Source organism: Micropterus dolomieu, linkage group LG07 (assembly GCF_021292245.1).
Source record: "Micropterus dolomieu isolate WLL.071019.BEF.003 ecotype Adirondacks linkage group LG07, ASM2129224v1, whole genome shotgun sequence".
Lineage (NCBI taxonomy): Eukaryota > Metazoa > Chordata > Actinopteri > Centrarchiformes > Centrarchidae > Micropterus > Micropterus dolomieu.
In genome coordinates, this window is record NC_060156.1 from 8582385 (window position 1) to 8590946 (window position 8562).

An 8562-nucleotide genomic window follows, 5' to 3' on the forward strand; every position below is an offset into this window, starting at 1 on the left:
GTTTGCAAAGTGAAAAAGCCCAAAGTCCAGCCCAAAGGGAGTTCCCACAGAAAGCTCTGCTCTGAACTGCTTGAAAACAGCTCGTTTGTAGTCCAGCCCTTCACTTCTTTTACTTGTGACATAAAAATGAAAACGCGTCATAAAGCTTGCCAAACGGCTAGCGGGGGTCAGGTACACCCTCTAACCAAGCTAGTCTGAGCGGAGGCCCTTTGGCTCGACATGCCTTTGTTTGGTTTTCCATTGTAGAAATGTTGTACCTGTACCTGCTTCCAGGTACTTTTTTTCGTATCACCTCACCTCCGTCGAGGTTCCAAGCGAGCTGAGGGATACTAAAATGTAAGGTGAAAACACAACAGACTGCTGACTGGTCAGAGAGAATATTCACTATTCATTGCATCATCATTGGAGGCCAGCAACAGAAAGTTTTATATTTTACAGTTTTCGTATGTAATTTCATCACTAAATCCACTTCTGAGAAGTTTTGAGGTGTGAAATCAGCTGTGTAGATTTCGAATATTGACAGTTTTACGAGAAGTGATGGCGGAAAAAAGATGTGCTTGAATATTGTCGGAGTTGAGGAGATCCGTAAGTGGCTGCGGGGGAAACCTGTGCCAACCCGCGGGAGGAGCGTGTGAGCCCTCTGCTCCCGCCCTCACACAGACCGCTGCAGCAACAATGGCAGAGGAAAACATAGCTGAAAGGTTTTCATACCGCTTATCTGTCTTTACATTCTGAGGAATGTTGAAACATTTTAACTTAAAAAAGAGAAAGCTGTGTGGATCGCTTGTGTGTGTGTCGCATTTAACATTATGTCGCGGCAGTTGTGTGTGGCATCGCTATGACAACAAGCTACGTACTATCTCTGGGTACTATCTGCAATGGAAAACAGAGCAGGGCTGAGTAGAGTCGAGTCTATCGATTTGCGCTATGGTAGCATTTTTCGGCAAGGCAGCATAGATCATCAGAACACCGGCAACAGTTCAACGTTTAGTCATGGTAAGATGTGGAACAATGATGTTGTGGACTTGAGAGTAACTTATACCATCTGCTAGGTTACGGTTGCAGTCTGAACTGGCTTTGATTTGGATCACACTACCTTGTTTCTTACGACCCGCCCTTCTCTGCTTCTGATTGGCTAGTAGTCCATACCTGGGAACTGCGCATGTGCAACTCCCAACAAAGATTTTGTACAAGTAAGATGCATCACTCTGTGGCTCAAGAGCGAAGCGTACAACACAGGGTGAAAAGAGGAGCTGCAGCAATCTGCAGTATGAGAAAAATATGGTGTTTTTTGAAAATTAAACCATGTAAACCTGTTCTGGTACAACCCCTAATTAAGATTTGGAACCTGAAAATGAGCATAATACCACCTCTTTAACACATTGATAATGTTATGATGTAAAGCTTGTGAGTTTTTTTTCCACAGCGTATCTGGCATGGCGGCAATGTTCGATACTTTGCCATGAAAAAGGAAGTTGTTGTAACTTCACTGTACATGCTCAAATCTGTACCAAACTTTACGTGCTTGATAACGGTCCTGCCCTGAAGCCATCTACATGCCAATATTCACTTAGTTGTAGTGCCACCTACTGGCAACAGGAAGTAAGCTCTGTGTGACAATCACGCGGTTTACAAGACATTTTCAGGATGTGTTCTACACTTGACGTACTTGGATATAACCAGTACATAACCAGGTGCTAGAGAGCACCCAGTAATTATACTGGGTGCTCTCTAGCACAATATAGGGGAGACAGGAATTGATGTTTGAGGCTACATCCACACTAATATAAACTTGTACTGAACATTGACAGAATGAAATAATAATAAATATATGGTATTTGCTAGTAGAAATGATCTTGCTAACACCACTGCACTCAACTAGTCATTAGATGAGATAGCAGTGGAGCAGTCTAAAACCAAATTACTGGCTGTTAGATTAGATAATTTACTGTCTTTGTCTGACCAGAGAGATCATATTGTCTCTATGATGGGAAAGGGCATTACTGTACTAAGACTTATGTTATTTTAGTTTAATAACAGTTTGTGGTCAGGGAGTTCAACCCATTTGGGGTCTAGCTGACATCAAACAACAAGTTATATCACCATGTAGGATAACACACGCTGCACATTTCTGTGACAGTGAGTGACTTTTTTGCAAATAAAAGCAATACATATTTCTTTATATATAGACCATAGATTTTTTATTACAATGTTTTAGGGTCATATCTGTCACCTTCATCAGATGTGACCAATTGTTGCCACTTAAATAGTTTTTCAATGATGGGCTTCAGTTTAAAAACTATTTGATTTTGTAAATATTATTGTAATTTTACACATACATTAAGGTCAGTTGGACCTCTACCAATAAAAACAGCCTATCATAAAAAGTGTTCAGAGGAAAAGTAATTTGAACAGAGGGTGTTCAACATACAGTTGTGTCTAATTGATGGGTTTTGCAACAATGGAGTTCTAAGGCACACATGAAAAAGTTATATACTTGTTAGTAGGATCAATTCATTGTTGGTTTTGGTCTTTTCATGGGGTTTATTGACGATACTTAGCCTAATCCTTTTAACTCAAACTTAAATATATTCCAACAATGATTTCTAAATGGAAAATAATACTACTGGAATCATTTGTCGGTAATCAGCGGGTACTTGATAGTTTGTGGTGTGAAAGATGTAGACTCTTAAATTTCTATCCGACGCATTTGTGATGAAAATACAAGGTACTTAATGAAAACTAATACTACACTCATTTTGGTTGTTTATTCCCTAATTTGCACATTAGTTCCATGCTTTGCTTTGTTGTGTTCTGTGATGAAACCTTCACCATTATGATGGCGTTGATGTCACCTAGTTCTAAATTCTGTAAACTGTGAATTTGTGGTGCATTTGCAGATTCTCACTCATTTGGTTATCTGAATGCTCAGTTATTCAGACCCTCTGAGAAGACATAGTTCTTCACGTGTTCACTGTGTTCAACAAACCTGTTTATTCAAATCTGTTCAAAACTTTAAACTTTAAACTAGTTTAATGTTTTGAACAACGCGCTTATCGCTACAAAGCAGAAGTAAGTTACTGTAAATGTAAAGGTGCACTGTTTATTATTTATGCTACATTGTATAATATTCTACCTGAACTGTAGTGTCGCATCATTCAAAGAACGTTTCATTCATTTGACCAAATTTTGTATATGTCTCGGGAGGTTCATTTTCACACCTGTGCAAATAGTCTTGGACTCTAATGTTCACTCATCACACGGCAGCTGCACAGGCTCCGTCAGCACAGGAAACAGAATTGATTAGTTTACGACTCAACTGTGGGTCTCTAGGTTTGAGTCGTTCATTTGTCACATGACAGCTCAGCTACAGGGCTGTGGTAAGCAGGCAGCACAGGAAACAATTGATTAGTTCACAACTCAACTGTGGGTATCTAGGTTTGAGTAGTCATTTGTCACGTGAGAAATTGGCTACTGTGGAGCAGGACTGAACTATTCGTTCACCCCTCACATGGGTCCTCCTCAGGTAACAGTCACTGGACTGTTTATATATATATATATATATATTTATTGTTAATTATGTGACATTTCATAAAGTATAACATTATTACAGGGCAGTGATGTGCTATAGTTTTAACACAGCCGTACCGTAACTTTAGTGCCCTGACAGGGTTCTACTGGGAGTCGAATTACCTCCAAGGTAGTCTTCTTTCCAAAACAAACGGACCCGGTCATTAAAACAGTAAAACACAGCCACATAGCAACGTTAATGTTTGCCCTGTGGTGTGTTTACAGCTAACAGCTGACCTGGTCCGCTACGTAAGGTAACTTTTACTTTTTATTTATCGACAGAAGCGTGCTGTTGTTTCACAGCTCTTGACTGGTGAACAAACTGGCAGTGTTTGAGAGTGATGTGCTCATGTGTGTTTCTCTCTGTCTCTCTGAATCCGGACCTGATGTGTCCCATTCTGCATCCAGACCTGCCAAACTGCTGCGTTTATATTATCAAAATTTATTTATAGAGCACTTTAACAGCAATCAAAGTTGCACAAAGTGCTGTACAGAGATTAAAAAAGCAAACATCAATTTACAGGTTATCACAAACATAATGTATACAGTTAAAACACTAACAAATGTGTTCCTCCAAGTGTCATCCTCAAAGGTCAAAAGCCAGATGGAAGAAATGAGTTTTAAGACAAGTTTTAAAGTCAGACAGTGAGGAAGCCTTTCTGATGGTAAGAGGAAGGGCATTCCACAATTTCGGAGCTGCCACCGCAAAAGCATGGTCCCCTTTAAGTTTGCGACGAGTTTTAGGCACTCTCAGGAATAAGTTTGTCATATTGTGTGTTAATATTTCTTTGTTCTTTTAAGAACTTGATGGTTTTATCCAGATTATTAGATTGGTTGAATTTTGATAAGAGTGTTTATTCATAGTGTCAAGCTTATTACTTCAATATATTCCCCGCAAATCTGATGTTAATAGGTTTTACTCATGGATAGGGCCATTAGGCTACTGTATGAATGAGCACTTTAGAGATATAGGCTAATGATAGTAATTATAATTATATACATATGGCAGGTCTGGTTGTATACTCAGGAAAGATTGTGAAAATGGACAGATAGTAGTGGTAATTGAATATTGACAAGATATTTCTGTGTTTTTTACATGGTTTAAAATTTGGTTGTGGCCCCATGGGGATTTATAGAACGATGACAGAGAATGATCAAGACATGAATTTGTGCATTATACTTTGTCAATTAAAGCAAACCAGGCAGCCTTCTGTGTTTGAGAACTGCGCTGTTTTTTTACATCTTCCACAAAGGGCTGCAGCGCCGCAATAACAGGCCTAGTTCAAATTAATGAAATTACAAAAATTAGTTCATTTTAATGAACGAGATTTGAAGAATCTCTACTAACTTATACAATGTTAAACTGATATTATATTAGCACTTTCTAAAAATCAGTCTTATTTTTACAGGTTTCAGGAAATAATTGAGAGGACAGGGATAAATCACCTTTTCATGGCTGAATTGGTAAGTAAAATATAGAAGATCTCCAGACTTTAGAGCAATATTTAAAAGTCAACTGTTTAGTTTCATGTAAAATTAGTCTACTATCAGCTACATTATCTTCCTGTTGTGACTGAAGTGTGATGTTGACAGGCCTGTACCACAGTGAGGCACTTCTGTCTCAGTCACATGAAAGAAGAGCCCCTGGAATAACCGAACAAAGAAAAGCAGCTATTACAGCTGTTGAGGAGGAAGGTCACATTGGAGGGCTTTCAGATTTTTGTCTCAGTCGTCCAACCAGCAGCAGAGGAGGATGAACAAATCTTTCTTCTTTGCACAGCAAGCTGCTAAGAATCTTTAGTGGCATTCAGATCATCACTCTCTGAAGGGCATGCAAAACTAGCATAGCTTTTGGAGCTTGAACAGAGTGTTCTGAAGTTCCATTAAGACAGTTTTACCTTTCACTCAGCAAGTCCATTCACCCAACAATTCATAGTCAGACACACTTAATTTTCACTGAAACGGCTGCATTTAACTACATTTTGACATTACCATATACTTAACATTCTGAAAAAGCAGTCAAAAGCACTGCCCTCAACTCTGACAGCAGACTTGTCAATAATGTAGACTCACGGTGTTCCAGACTCTTTGCACAGTAAACGTCCCATAAGAAATCAATCCGCGAAATGCCTTACACACATATCAAAGTTTGATTGACACAGTTTGGGCGATTTTGAAAAAAACTGCTGAGAAACACAGTGTCTGGAATACAGTGAGGACTCACGGTGTTCCGGACGTCTGGAAATTTCAACTCAGTGTTATTTCAACTAAATTTTTTATTGGGTCCTCAAATATGGAATTAACATTTTAACATCAAGGGACAATGCGCCGCTGGCGCTCAAATTCATGTCGGACAAAGTGCCTCAGTAAATGTGTATGCCTTAAAATAGTCCAAATATTTGCCAATTGTAATTCATAACTATTTTAGGAGACGTTTTTGTAATTTTTCTGGTGGGTGTTCATGTTTAAAACCCCATTCTTAGCGGAGGTATGACTCTCCCCTCTTCCTTTTGTCTGGCTGGAAAACCCTCCGCCGCCATTTTCTGACCAGTCATTGGTGCACGCTGTAAACTCACGTTGATTTCTTTACTACTGGCTATGGAAAGAAGGGGTTGGTCGGAATTGAAAGGAGGAGACAAGGATTATGCAGATATATATACTGACCATGACCTGGAAGTATTTACAAATTAGCATGAAAAGGTCAAATGTTCGGAATACCGTGATGTCTGAAATACAGTGAGTCTACATTACCAGACAAAAGACAAGAGGCAGACAACATAATAATGAGCTAATTCATTCAAATTGCTGGAGACAACACTGATTCAGCGCCGTCAGATATTGTTGAGGATGGAGTGTCAGTGGAACAGTTTCTGAAAAACAAGGAACTGAGTGTGCCACTGTCTAGTACCGCAAACTGTGTTGAATCAGATTTACTTTACTTATGTTGCTTATGGCATCGATGGTATAGTGATCGGGTTTAAGTATGTGCGTGGAGTACGTACACCTGTGCACTGTATGTACCTGACAAAACTTATACGGATGAAGCAACACCATCTCTTGAAAAAGCACATTGTGCTGAGACGGTGCTTGGAGGATACACACCTTTCACAACAGCACATGTTGGGTAGTGCCGATGGGGCTATTTCATCGATCTTTCTGTCCTCCCGAAAAACTTTGAGTCCAAATGCCATCTATGCTTTGATCCACTGGTAGCCCCCATCAAAGCCACCAAGATGATCAACATGGTGATTGAAATTTTGAATGGGAGACTGTGGAAGCTCAATGAATCAGACATGGTGAGGCCAAGCATACAAAAGAACAGCTTGTCTGACCTGTCGTCTCCTCATACAGGACCAGCTTTTCTTTTTTGGTGTAGTGGATGAGTGCCTTGTTGAATTGTACAGCAATGACCCTGAAGTCTGTGTCAAGGTGACACTAACCAAGTCTAGCCAGAAGGATGGGACTTCTGTTGAACTTGCAGAACTGGTCAGCATCAGGGAAGTTGGGAAAATGGTAAGATGGTTCACGGGCATCCGCAAACTTTAAAAGGTTTTGGCCCATTGTGAGTGGCTTGCCATCCAAATTGCTCTGGTAATTTGCGCACTCAAACAGCTTACCAATCCAATTATCATGAGGTCTGTCCTGGACCAAAAGTTGAAGGGCCTGGCCATCACAGACCTGGGACCACCAAAGGGAAACGGCGTGGTGGCAACAATGCCATTCCAGGCTGGTGATGTAGTCCTTTGACTACCATGGGGAGCTAGTCACAGAGGAAGAGGGAAGGCAAAGGCAAGTACCAGATGGTACTGAAATGTAGTTTTTCTACTTCAAAAGCCACAATGGTGCAAGGATGTGCCTGGACACGCAAAAATTCCCTGCTTCTGCCACCCACATTGACACTTTGGGCAGGAGGATGAACTCCAATGTTAAGCGGTGTTCTTCATGTTGCCTTTTTCTGGGGGACTCAAGGATAATATGCTCTTTGTTGCCATTAGAAATGTGAAGGTAAATGAGAAGCGCAAGTAAGACTATGGCATGAGACAGTCATCTTTTGGAGGCCGAAATCTGGAATGGCTGAACAAGTAGTACATAGAACAGAAATATGTAAAAAAAAAAAAAGAAAAAAGTACTTGCCTGTATTAATATAGACTTGTTAATAACACACCCACCATTGTGTCCCTGAGCAAGATACTTAACCCCTAGTTGCTCCAGAGATGTAAGACCTGACATATATAGCAATTGTTAGTCGCTTTGGATAAAAGCATCAGATAAATTGTAAATTTAGTTACTTTTTTTAGTCTACTTTGAGTTTGTTACTTTTTGTGTTGCCAAAATGCTGGATGGTTGTGGTGCTTTCAGAAAGAACTTATCAAGGGGGAGACAAACCTAGGCTGTGTTAGGTGAGGGATTCCCCACAAGGTAAACGCAAACATTACCGCAGTCAAGTACATCACGCACATGCGTGTACATCATGCACGAGCACGCAGCCGGGGTCTGCTGTGCTAATACTAATACTCCTGAAGTTCGCTGACGACAACGGTCATCAGCCTCATCAGGGGCAGTGATGAGTCGGCCTACAAATGGGAGGTTGATCAGCTCGCTCTCTGGTGCGGCCAGAACAACCTAGAGCTCAACACGCTCAAAACTGTTGAGATGTTAAAGACAAGCCACCCCACTCTGCCCCCCCCCCCCATCACCATCCTAAACAGCCCTGAGTCTGCTGTGGAATCCTTCAGGGTTCTGGGATCCACTATATCCCAGGACCTAAACTGGGAGCCCAACACTGACCAAGAAGGCCCAGCAGAGGATGTATTTCCTGCGCCAGCTCAGGCAGCTCAACCTGCCTAAGGACCTGCTGATCCACTTTTACACAGCCATCATCCAGTCTGTTCTCTGCACATTCATCACTGTCTAGTTTGGATTTGCTACCAAAAAGGACAGGAGCAGACTACAACGGACAGTCAGGACTGCAGGAAAAAATATATATATAAA

At 40.8% G+C, this 8562-nt stretch overlaps 1 long non-coding RNA gene across 1 annotated transcript; it reads left to right on the plus strand.

Annotated features, from left to right (window-relative positions):
- Window positions 1–2948: 2948 nt before the first annotated feature.
- LOC123973836 lies at window positions 2949–7826 on the plus strand. Its single transcript, XR_006825709.1, has 3 exons — window positions 2949–3072; window positions 4980–5034; window positions 5164–7826. It is a non-coding gene; the product is annotated as an uncharacterized LOC123973836 (long non-coding RNA).
- The last annotated feature ends 736 nt before the right edge of the window (window positions 7827–8562 follow it).